The sequence below is a fragment of the Astatotilapia calliptera genome, chromosome 14 (assembly GCF_964374335.1).
Source record: "Astatotilapia calliptera chromosome 14, fAstCal68.1, whole genome shotgun sequence".
In the NCBI taxonomy this organism is placed as follows: domain Eukaryota; kingdom Metazoa; phylum Chordata; class Actinopteri; order Cichliformes; family Cichlidae; genus Astatotilapia; species Astatotilapia calliptera.
This window is the reverse complement of record NC_137435.1, coordinates 39,812,885-39,825,000: the sequence shown is the minus strand read 5'-3', so window position 1 is coordinate 39,825,000 and position 12,116 is coordinate 39,812,885. Positions and strand designations below refer to the sequence as shown.

Here is a 12,116-nt window from a genome sequence, read left to right as displayed (position 1 = left end):
CTTGGTAAATGCATTGAGGAAATTAATGACTGGTTGTGCCACAATTTTCTCCAACTAAACAAAAACAAACTGAGGTAATAGTCTTTGGCGCCAAAGAAAAACGATTACAGGTCACCAGAGAACTTCAATCTATACATCTAAAAACCACAAACCAGGCGAGAAATTTGGGTGTAGTGATGGATGCAGACCTAAACTTAGAAAAACACATTAAGACAATAACAAAATCAGCTTACTATCACCTCAAGAATATATCAAGGATAAAAGATCTGATGTCTCAACAGGACCTGGAAAAACTAGTCCATGTATTCATCTTTAGTAGGCTTGATTACTGTAACAGCATCTTTACAGGTCTACCTAAAAAATCAGTCAGACAACTACAGCTCATTCAGAACTCTGCTGCTCGAGTCCTCACTAAGACCAAAAAAGTGGACCACATCAGTCCAGCTCTGAGGTCCTTACACTGGCTGCCTGTCCGTCAGAGGATAGACTTTAAAGTTCTGATGCTGGTCTATAAAGCTCTGAATGGTTTAGGACCAAAATACATCAGTGACCTCCTGACCCAGTATGAACCTTCCAGATCCCTCAGGTCATCTGGATCCGGTCTTTTATCAGTTCCCAGAGTCAGAACCAGACACGGAGAAGCTGCATTCAGCTTTTATGCTCCTTATATCTGGAACAAACTCCCAGAAAGCCTCAGATCAGCTGAAACACTCAGTTTATTTAAATCCAGGTTGAAGACTCACCTGTTCTCAGCTGCATTTGAATAAAGCACCAAATCCACACTTTAAGCTTAAATTTCAAAACTTACATTTAACAACTGATTTTATCTACTGTTCTGATTTTATCTGTTTTGATTTTATATACTGTTGTTTGTTTGTTTGTTTGTTTGTTTGTTAATTAGTTAGTTAGTTTATTTGCTTGTTTTAATCAATTTTAAATCATGCTTTTTATTTGTTCTTGTTTCTAATGTCTCTGTAAAGCACTTTGAATCACCTTGTTGTTGAATTGTGCTATACAAATAAACTTGCCTTGCCTTGCCTTGCCTTGCCTACGCAAAAGCTGGAGGAACCAAGATGAGGTTGTCTATCCGCACATCCTCTGATGATGTTAGTAACTTCCTCATTTTCGTAATCTCTGTTTAACCTGACCACGTTCACTTGAATGCCACCAAAATACCTCTGAACTGAAACCTACTACAATCTAACAAAACCTTTCGGGTTAAAAGCAGATTCTTTTTTTCCAAACTGTCACATTATTGCTAGTTTGTATTTGTCCCTCTTCAGAGCAACAAAACAGTAGCACTGACTTTTTCCAACCTAATCAAACAGCCAAGCTGGTCCTTGTCAAAGGATCATCGATCCCAGACCCCGGCAGGACTACTGTTACAATACAATTCAGCAACATTTGAGTCATGTGTGAATGATCCTGATGCTGTTGGTTAGTATATTTGTAAATAAATAAATTAAAAAATAGATTATTCTAAAAATAAAAGTCAACTTTGGGCAAAGGAATAGAAACTCATCAGCCAAAGTCTTGGAAAGATGAGGATAAAGGGAATGATACCCCTGAATTCAATTCAATTCAATGTTATTTATATAGCGCCAAATCACAACAAAAGTTGCCTCAAGGCGCTTCATAGATACAGAGAAAAACCCAACAATCATATGACCCCCTATGAGCAAGCACTTTGGTGACAGTGGGAAGGAAAAACTCCCTTTTAACAGGAAGAAACCTCCAGCAGAACCAGGCTCAGGGAGGGGCGGGGCCATCTGCTGTGATTGGTTGGGATAAAAGACATGCTGTGAAAGAGAGACAGAGGTTAATAACAGATATGATTCAATGCAGAGAGGTCTGTTAACACATAGTGAGTGAGAAAGGTGACTGGAAAGGAAAAACTCAATGCATCATGGGAATCCCCGGCAGCCTACGTCTATTGCAGCATAACTAAGGGAGGATTCAGGGTCACCTGGTCCAGCCCTAACTATATGCTTTAGCAAAAAGGAAAGTTTGAAGCCTAATCTTGAAAGTAGAGATAGTGTCTGTCTCCTGAATCCAAACTGGAAGCTGGTTCCACAGAAGAGGGGCCTGAAAACTGAAGGCTCTGCCTCCCATTCTACTTTTAAATACTCTAGGAACAACAAGTAAGCCTGCAGAGCGAGAGCGAAGTGCTCTAATAGGGTGATATGGTACTACAAGGTCATTAAGATACGATGGGGCCTGATTATTTAAGACCAATGAAGGGAAGCCAAAACAGGAGAAATCTGCTCTCTCTTCCCTGTCAGCACTCTTGCTGCAGCATTTTGGATCAGCTGAAGGCTTTTCAGGGAGTTTTTAGGACATCCTGATAATAATGAATTACAGTCGTCCAGCCTGGAAGTAATAAATGCATGAACTAGTTTTTCAGCGTCACTCTGAGACAGGATAAAATACAATACTTTTATATTGCATTTTTGTTTTTTACAGTGATGTTAGTTAAGTCTCATTAAGCCTAAAGAGAAGGATTTCCACCCGTGCATGGAAGGAGTCAAGTGTGGATCTTACTGTGGGGATACTGCTCTCTCATTGGATGACATCTCAGAGACTAAAACATACTTTGTATTAATATCGTCTTAAGTCCAGTTTTCCTCAGTTAGCCAGTGAGGAGCATATCTTACATAAGATGCTATAATCAATAAGAGTTGATTATCATGGACAGTGTTTATTGATGTCATACTGCAAGGGTGAAAGGAACGTTTCTGCATTCAGATTTCCAAGTAATACCAGAGTAGCTGAGCCCTGCTAGCCATGAGAATTATGATATTCCTGCATTCATGTTTCAGGTCAACACTATATACACCCTCTAATTAAACCTTAAATTTTATATTGACGATGTGGCACTTCCTGACTCGGCACTGAAAGTAGGCACTAAGTAACCCTCATCACTCAGCTCACACACGGACTCAGACCAAGGCTTTTCTTTGCAGCCTGTTCTCGAATGCGTGCCGTTCTCTTCTTTTGTATATTTCTCCTGTTTACTTTTCATTCCTGCTGTCCACTATTTATATTTTATTCACACAGTTGGTGTGGAACGCTGACAATTGTATATGGACAATGACAATAAAGGGCTATTCTATTCTATTCTATTCTATTCTATTCTATTCTATTCTATTCTAAGCCCTCACAACAATCATGCTGGTTTTGTTCTACAATAATACTGACCAACAGAAGTTTGAAGCCTAATATCTGGGCATTAGCATATGTACATAGGTCACAAAGAACTTGTGCTGCGGGACTGAAAGTACTGACTTTACCTTACTGTACAACCAGATTAAGTTGAACTTCCCTCGGACAGCTTTAACCAAACTTACAGCCAAATGTTGATATTACAGAGTCTGTAGGCCTCACCACTGGCACTGATGCTGAGGTTGTATCTGCTTGTAATGATGCAGCTGAAAAATCAATGATGCAGTGAATCATGCTGATGGTACGGGCAATGACTGACTAACTCCTGTTGAGGTTTAAATTTATCATCTTAAATGTTAATATGCTGATCACATTGCTTTATATAAGAAAGGCCTAACTCTGAGTACACTCTGTGCCAAAAAGTGCTGATGGGAAACTGCATGCTTTTGCAGCTAGAAAGTGAAACCAACTAGGCTGTTTGATCGAAACTTAAAGTGTGGTGTGACGTAGACGTAAAATAAAGATCATTTTTAAAGTAAAAAGACCACTTTTGAGCCGTGTCTTTCTTGGCCCTAAAGAATCCAAAAGAACCGGAATTTAACACTACACAACAAGGTTTCAAAATGTATTAGTAAGACAGGCAAACTTCAAGATGTCTAACTGTAAGCCAACGATTACTTCCTGTGAATCTGCTGCAGCAAAAGCTGTATCACTTGGAGGGTATTTAAATAGACAGGATGAAGGAGTAATGTTGCCGAACACATCTCTGATAGAAAAGGGTCTATGTAAGAAACACTATGTAGGGGACACAATGTTGTCAGGTTTACGTCTTCACCAGCCGGACAGCATGTAGCTGGAAATAAAAATAGTTTTTGGCTTTTTCAAATTATTCCTGTATTTTCTGCCACCAATGTGTTTACAAGACTTTTAGGCACAGAAAAAAAAAGTTTAAAAATCAGATTATTTAATTATTTAACTGCTACTATGAGTCCACACAGGTGTGATAGACCTCTGAGATGCTAGCTTTACCGGCACAGTAGACATTAGATTCATTTTCGTTAATTATGCTAAGAACTTCCATACAAAAGCTTTTATTAGCTGTTTATATGGCAACATATAATCCCGGTCTGACACCTGGTAGTTCGTGGTGCCATCATCTATTTTTGTTTGTTAAAGGTGGTCAGCAAACAGGTTTCAGGTGCATGACTGCCACCTTCCAGCAGTAGTAATGTACTGCATTCTATTAGGTACTGACAAAAAATGAAGGAAAATATATATTTTACACAATAAATAGTAACATTTATGTAATAAAAAGAAAATCCCGCCTATCTAGATTTAAACTAGTCTGCATGACCTGATATCAGAATCGGAATCAGCAAAGACTCTGTCATCCGCGTTCATTTGACCAATCATCGGGCTTTTTATTTTACTTTTTGTCATCGTTTTTCTAAGCTGCTCAAAATAAATCAGATATTTTTCTAAAATTTAGATTCACTGTTTCACTTCTACCAGCCAACGTTTAAAACAGAAAACAACCATCTGTTTCACAGTTAAAAACTGTTAACATGAGTCTGCAATAATCAACAGCAGGTCTAGTTAGGCTACAGAAGCAAAACAACAGTGAGTTATGATTTCTTTAAAATAAAGTTCTTAAGAAAAATAATATTTTTATTTAAAATGATTTATAACAATATTAATTGCCAATAATATTAAAATCACACAACTAAAACATTTGGGTCACATGTTTACCTTTCTGTCTTACTTTTACTTTGTGCTGTGAAGCTTCAGTGATTATAAGTTAACCAATTCAAACATTTGAGTTGGTTTGTAACACATGACAGCAGTAAGCTTCAGCCCAAATGATGGCATGGAGTCTGTTTTGTATTGTGTGCTATAGTGACATGGGGATATGATATATTAATTATTCTTTCTGAGTTAGCTGGCTGCCGCTCCAGTCCTTTCTGGTTCGGGTGAAAGCGGAGGCTGAGGATAAATGCAGAGGCCAATAAAATGGACTGAACCATCTGCTGTGACCACGCAGGGGGGAACGGGGTTCTTCTCAAATTATGGTTCGCTATCATCTCTGTGGTTTTCACCTTTGGTGTACACATGGTTCATTCGCTTGCAGGTCAGTTCGCTGAGTTGTGTTTTGTTAAGTTGACCTCTTTTATGGGCTCACCTGGTTCTTAAAACAGCTTGTTTTTGTCATTTTTGTAATAATTTTGTCTTTTTGGGGGTATAAAAAAACCCTTTTTGTTTTTGAAGATTACGGCTGTATGTTCTGTTAGTGCCCTTCATCACACATGAACACTTCTTTGCGTTCTCTCCATGAATCCTATTTGTTGAGGTAAAACGTTGTGCAGTATAGCACCTTTGGACACACCAGGTCACAGGGAATTGGTACACTTTGTTTGTATCTGTTACGCAGACTTCACTCTATCTTAACTGAGGTAATTGGTTTACTGTCTCTTGCCAACATCGTGCACATACAGACAGCAACTTCTCAAAATGGCCCCCAATCCATTTCCTGCTCCCTTTAAATACTCTGAAGACCACGCCTTCTCAATACAGACTGGCCTATAAAAGAGCTGCAATGGCCACCACAGAGGTAACCTGCAAAACACTTTGTTACATGAATGCTTCCCAGCAGTATCATGGACTTTCTCTGCTTCTTGAGGGCAGATTAAATAAAAAGTTTGGAATATTTCACACCAATTGCAAATAAAGATGCCATTTTTTTCAAACATCTCGGCTCATCAGTTACAATTTCGTAAGTCTACAAAACTCTGAATTCTCTGCAAAGAACAAAATGCAAAACGCTTCTGAAGGTTGCGACTCCGACAACGTTAAGAAAATAACTAAAGGTAAGCCTTTGCATTGCAGAGCTGGACTGGTTGATTTTCTCAGTGGCTCTTTTGTGAAAACAAGATGAACAAATACAAAAGAGCTCGGACCTTCTCGTGGTGTAATTTACAAATCTGTAATATTAGTAATATTAGCTGAGTGAATTCCAGTTTGATGTTGCTTTGCTGTAAAATCTGGACTCCATTTAAAAAAATAATTTACAAGGTAAATTTGGTAATGAGTAAAGCAATAACAGATAAAAACGTCCCAGCGACTACCGCTTTTTCTTTTCATTGCACCCTGTTATTCTGTGTGATTCAGAGGAAAGCACAAACTCTGCTCGTTTCCCCAATTTTTGTCAAGTGTTACCAGGTGTTGGTTGAGACGTATTCTGGGTAGGACAATCGAATGTCTATGCTTAAAATTAGCCCTTTATTGTGCGTGTTTTTCATGTAGAATGAGTCAGAGCAAAGAAAAGACAGATTTAACTCTGTATACACCGTCCTCTAACTGCAAAGAGCTGAAAAGAAATGTGGGCAGTTTAGCCGAAGTGAGAAAACCATTGATTTTCACATGTTTGCATGAACCTGTATTCAAAATCTATGAATACTGCACTTCCAGGATTGAATGCCTACAAATCTGTGGATCACGTGCGAGCTGTCGGGAACGCCACAAGTGTCACGTCAAAAGAGAAAGGAGACTGAGATAAAAAGCCAAACAGATTTGCAGCCATTCAGTACAGTGAATGTGACTGGCTGACCTTTTGTGTGTCCTCTCACAGGCCTTCAGGAGCGAGTTCTTCCACGGACACTCCTGTGAACAGAAACAATGGCAGAAGCTGAGCACAAAAAATGTCATTTTCTCCCACTGCCATCTTTCACATCCCAATTCATTCTAATGTTAGAAACTAACTGTAGCAACTCATATCCATAATAAAGGAAAACCTGAGATTTTCTTAATGACAAAGACAAACGTAAGAAGTAGAACATCATTTCAGATGCGTGTGAAAGCCAAAGGAGATCCTTTGATTAAAATTCCTTTCTGATGTTTTGGAAGCACTTGACCTTCAATTGGTGTAGTGAGCTCCAGCACAACATTCACTTAGCTCACCGATGCCTCGATCAATTCTCGACAGGTTCAAAAGACTCCGAGTCAGCCTTTCATCAGAGTTCATTCAGCCGCCTCCCTTAATGACACCTTGAGAAATTCCTCAATAAAGCTGCAAACAGACTCTGCTCTTCTTTCTACAGCTGCTGCAGGCCACACAGTCAAGTGTATGATGAAGACTGCATTTCAGATTTATTATGGGGAGAATGAGAGAGGTCGATAATGTACGGCCGAGCTTTTATTCACAAATTAGAGAAGCTGGGTAAGCGGTGTACTAACCGTGTGTGCAATTAAAATGAGCTTTCCAGTGTTCTACAAATAAGTTGAGTTCCCAGTCGTCTACTGAAAGCATTAACGTCTCGGTCACACAGGCGTAGAGATGGGTTGCCATCAGATACTAGGGAAAAACGAGTATTTCCTAACCTGTTGCTAAGCCCCTGTAACACAGACTGGTAACCACTGATTACAGAGTGCTGAAACAAAAACTCCATGCACTTCCTTTGGTTGCTGGCAGATTGCAGCAATTGTCCACAGACTTGAAAGACGGTGAGCGGTCTGCAAACACTTGTAAGCTGCTTGCTAAGAAACTGTGATATTGTAGAGTGCAACGCAAACCAGAAACTGACTTCACCTTTAAAGTAAAAGTTGTGCCGTGTGCTAAAACCAGCTTGTTTCTAAAGGTGCCACTTTTACAAAGCAGATAATTTGGCAATTTCCACGCAAACTATAGGAAACACCTATAATCTGCTAATGACCAAAGCAATCAAAAGGAGGTCTTTGCAACCTACTTGGCCCAGCAGCCTTCACCAGCCAGTTGGGAAAAAGACATTTCTGTTGGTTGCCAGGGGTTAAACCACTGGTCTGTAGGCCAAAGTCACTGAGACCTACGACTCAACTAACAAGAAAAACATCAACGGGCAATGTCAAACGCAATGCCTGCTGCCTGGGTCTGCATACTGTTTCAGCTTGTTCAGGCAAATTTATTTAATAGTGTAAAATGTCATCAGCACTATGACCTGGCTTTGGGCGGCTTTGGCAGAGTGCCCGTGAACATCCGCACAGAAAGCATTTATTCTTCTGGGTTTTCCTCCGCATACATTAGTTGCACATCCATCCATTAGTGTTTCCCTTGATGGCTGCAGCAACACTTTCCTTGTCGACCAATAGAGGCTACTTCAAACTATAATGGCATGAAAATAAATCTTTCCACCGGGTCTGTTTAACGTTCACGAACATGAAACTTTCATGAACAAACGATTACATCAGGGAAGTGAAAACCAATATTGCTGACAGCTGCCCATCCATCAGTGGTTTTGGACTTTACAGACATGTTTTCTCGGGTCTTTTTGGGTCGCATTAGAGTTTCTGTTTTCAGTTGCATTGTGTAAATTAGCATTGGCGAGTGACCGCTCTACATCCAGAACTTGTTTGCAGCAAGCCTTGCTCTGAGGCTACTGTCGAGGGTTTCCAGGATGTTTGCTTGCCTTGGATTCTTGGCACAACTACAGAAAAGTGTGTAAGAGAAATCTTTGGGTTATATTTTGCACACTCGCTGTGACAATGATGTCCACATACCGTGTTTTTCCATTTGATTCTCTGTGAAAGTTGGCTGGCCTTTTCCTGACATGAATGATAAAAACTACTCGGTGCCTCGGTGAGGCAACAGAGAACTTTGCTGCGAACACCAGCTCTCCTTTTCCCCCATTAGACAACGTTTAGTTTGAATGTCACGCCACTCTTCGATTTGGGTTAAAGGCCAGAAATGAAGTTTTTTCTCACCTAACGTTGCTAAACTTGCTTCGGAGCTGCCCCTTGAAGTGACAGCACTAATAATAAGAGTGCCACAAAGCAGTGGCCATTATACATATTAAAGCAGATAGAATGAGGACAAGACGCAGTACAAATCCTGTATATTCAGGATCAAAACAGAAACAGTCTTTTTTTTTCCCATCACAGCTAAAAATAATGCTCGGTCCATTATTGAACCAAGTATAACAGGAAACAAACAGTCCTTTTAAGCCCCTGTAGAACCACTCGTCTATTTTATATTTCAAGAGAGCTAAATGAACTTTGCTGACTTTGTATTCTTTAAGAAAGCATCGAGTGGAGGTCAGCAGTGGCATGCTTTCTCTGTTCCCCTTTCCCTTTAAAGACAATGACCTGACCAGCAGGGCAGCTTGGCTGGAGATGAGAAAGTAGTTATTTCCAGCAGCCTCCTCATTTATTTGTGTACGTGTTTTAAGAGACCCAAAGCAGCAAGCCGAATGCCTGGGTACCATGCTGATAAAGCAAGAAGGGTACTTTGCACTTTACGCAGGGCCCCTCGGTGACTACAGAGGAAGTATGGGGCTGGGGGGCACTCGGACAGGGGGATAAGGGCTCTAAGCCAGACGGATACACTCGGGTGGATAACATGTCTTTAATGCTACTGATGGACTGCCCAACTGGCGCCCTGGATAGCTGGCAACACGCCCAGCGTTCTTCCACTGGCTGAGCTGCTGTATAGCTTGGATGACTGTTGGGAGACAGAAAGGGAAAGTCAGGGGTGACAGACAGGCAGACCGCAGACAGAGGCCAAAGGCAAAGACAGACTGCAGACGAGGGGAATCGATGACAAACCGGGTGGAGGCCACTGATTCGCACAGAGGTTATTGCTCGTATGTGAGTATTCAGCTCACACAAAAGTATATCTCGTGTCAGGTATGTTTTATATCGATGCAACGCAGCAGTCGGTGTGCCAATATACCTTTAGATATTTCTGTGTACAGGTGGGAGTTCAATCCAACCAAACCTCTGATGATGTGCGACAGAGCAGGCTGGCTGATAAAATATACAAAAGAGTCAAAATAAAAGTCAAAATCATCAGGATACTGTATCTACATGTAAAGGTGACGTTTTTGATCAGCGACATGGTCTCTGATGCTTAGCCATTCCACATGACTTCATACCCTTCTAGCCACTGAACTGCCCAATGCAAAGCTCTGCTGACTGTCCTCAGTTGCTGCACAGCTGTAAGCCACTTTTCAATGCACCTTAGCATCAGAGAAGCTTGAACCCGTTCCTGGAAAGAAGGACATGTGGAATACCCTATTTACTGCTGCTACAATGGATACTAATGGTATTTTTACATGGAAGCATCTTCTACCGCCCAATCCACCCTTTTCCCCACCCAACTTTATCACAGCAGCAAACAAACTCCATGCTCCTGATTTCCATTAAAGATCCTGCACAAAATCAGCCTGTTAGAAGAGGCTAAAGGAAGCTACACGATCACTCAGCTGCCAGGGCTCGCACTTAATGTGCTCAGTCGGCCTTGAGCTGCAGTCTGAAATAACAAATCGGAGACAAATTGGAGGGAAAATATAGGTTTCAGGGCTTTGAATGCCATGTATCAATTGCCTCGGCTCGAGTGAAACAAGAACCAGTAAGGCTTACTGCGACAATGTCAAACATTTCAGCTTTCAGCAAAAATATGAGTTTGTTATGGTGCAACACTTATCTTCTGTCTCTGCTTCTGCTTAACAGCCAGCATCACAGTACTACTGACAGTACTGACGTACTACTGGACAGAGTGAACAGCTGAAGTAAATCAGCATATCATGACGCACACTCCATTTTTATATAGCATGGGGAATTTTTTCATGATTAATTACCCATTCCTTAATTTTCCCTAAACCACTTATTTATAGAGAAACTGACCTTAAAATGATCACCGAGCAATTTGAATGCATGTAGATATTTAACACATTTCACAATCTGATCATTTTCACTGTCGAAAGGCTTCTGCTGCATTCAAAGGTCTGAATTTGTTCCATTTTTGTGTATTTACATATTGCCAATATTAAGCACATATTTTTTCTGCTGCTGTGAAAAGCCGGGAGTTCACTGTTCTCGACGGCTCTAGTGACCCTTGACCTCCCGGCTAGCTATCGAGCGGGTGACGTCTCTGAAAACGTCGGCGTGCTTTTACAAATATGTGGTGTCTTAATAATCCGAGCAGATATTTGAAGTTCACACAGCTACACCCTCGCCTGAAAATATCTTAAAAGTTTATTTTGTTACCCAGAAAGATTAATAAGAGTAATATTAAAACCAAGTAGCTGCCGCCAGTGTTGGAAACTGAGCTGGGCAGCGCTATGAATTCTGGGATAGGTTGGGCCACGAAGGATACACCCGACCCATCCTTCAAATCTGGGCGCATTTGTGGGCCACATTTGGAGGAGTCTTCGAAATTGGACAGTCCTCGTGACGTAATCGGCCTACAAATGCAGCCTCCAAAGGATGCGGCCTCTGAATTTGGACACAGCTTCGATACCGGACACAGCTTCTTCTTTGGTGTTTAACGGCAGCTGGCATCCTTGTACATGCAGTGCTGCCATCTTCTGTTTCAGTACGTTATTACACTCTTAAATCCTACTACTTATTCCTGCGTCTTTTGGGATCTTACAAAGCTTCAAACGACGCGTCGACTATTAAATTAGTCGTCGATGATTTTGATAGTGGACGTAATGGTGACAGTCCTATTATACATACGTAGCTTTTTTATGTCTACTTCAGTACTTGTGCGTGGTGAAAGCTAGTAGCTACTACTAAAGCCACTGGATATAACTTCTACAAATGATTAGTAAGACTGAAAACCTGATGCCAAAGAATACTACAACCTTTAAAAAAGTTCCTTTGAATTTTGAGGTCTAAGTGTTCTACTAGTCTACAATAACCATGCACAGTGACTTGAGGGTGTAGATACTGTCTGCTCAGCAGTCTTTAGCTTCCCTGACGAATTTGATGTTATTTTCCTCTTATAGAAAAACCGCTGCACGCCGTATCTTTAACATATTCTGGTTTCAGCTTCCACAACGATGAACCACAGGCCAGAAGGTTCAAAGACCCTTAGACAGCCTATTTCACATTAGTTTAGTGCAGCGTAAGTGCTGTTGGTGGTATTTTATAGTGGGTTTTTTTCATTTAAGCACTGATTAGTTATTATGGTGAAATATATTTCA

At 40.7% G+C, this 12,116-nt stretch overlaps 1 long non-coding RNA gene across 1 annotated transcript in view; it reads right to left on the bottom strand.

Moving 5' to 3' along the window:
• LOC145420240 (uncharacterized) overlaps positions 1 to 12,116 on the bottom strand; it is a 115,708-nt gene that overhangs the window by 28,393 nt on the left and 75,199 nt on the right. The window contains exon 3 of the long non-coding RNA XR_013901559.1: positions 6,767 to 6,819. This is a non-coding gene — a long non-coding RNA (uncharacterized LOC145420240). The remainder of the gene's footprint in view (positions 1 to 6,766; positions 6,820 to 12,116) is intronic.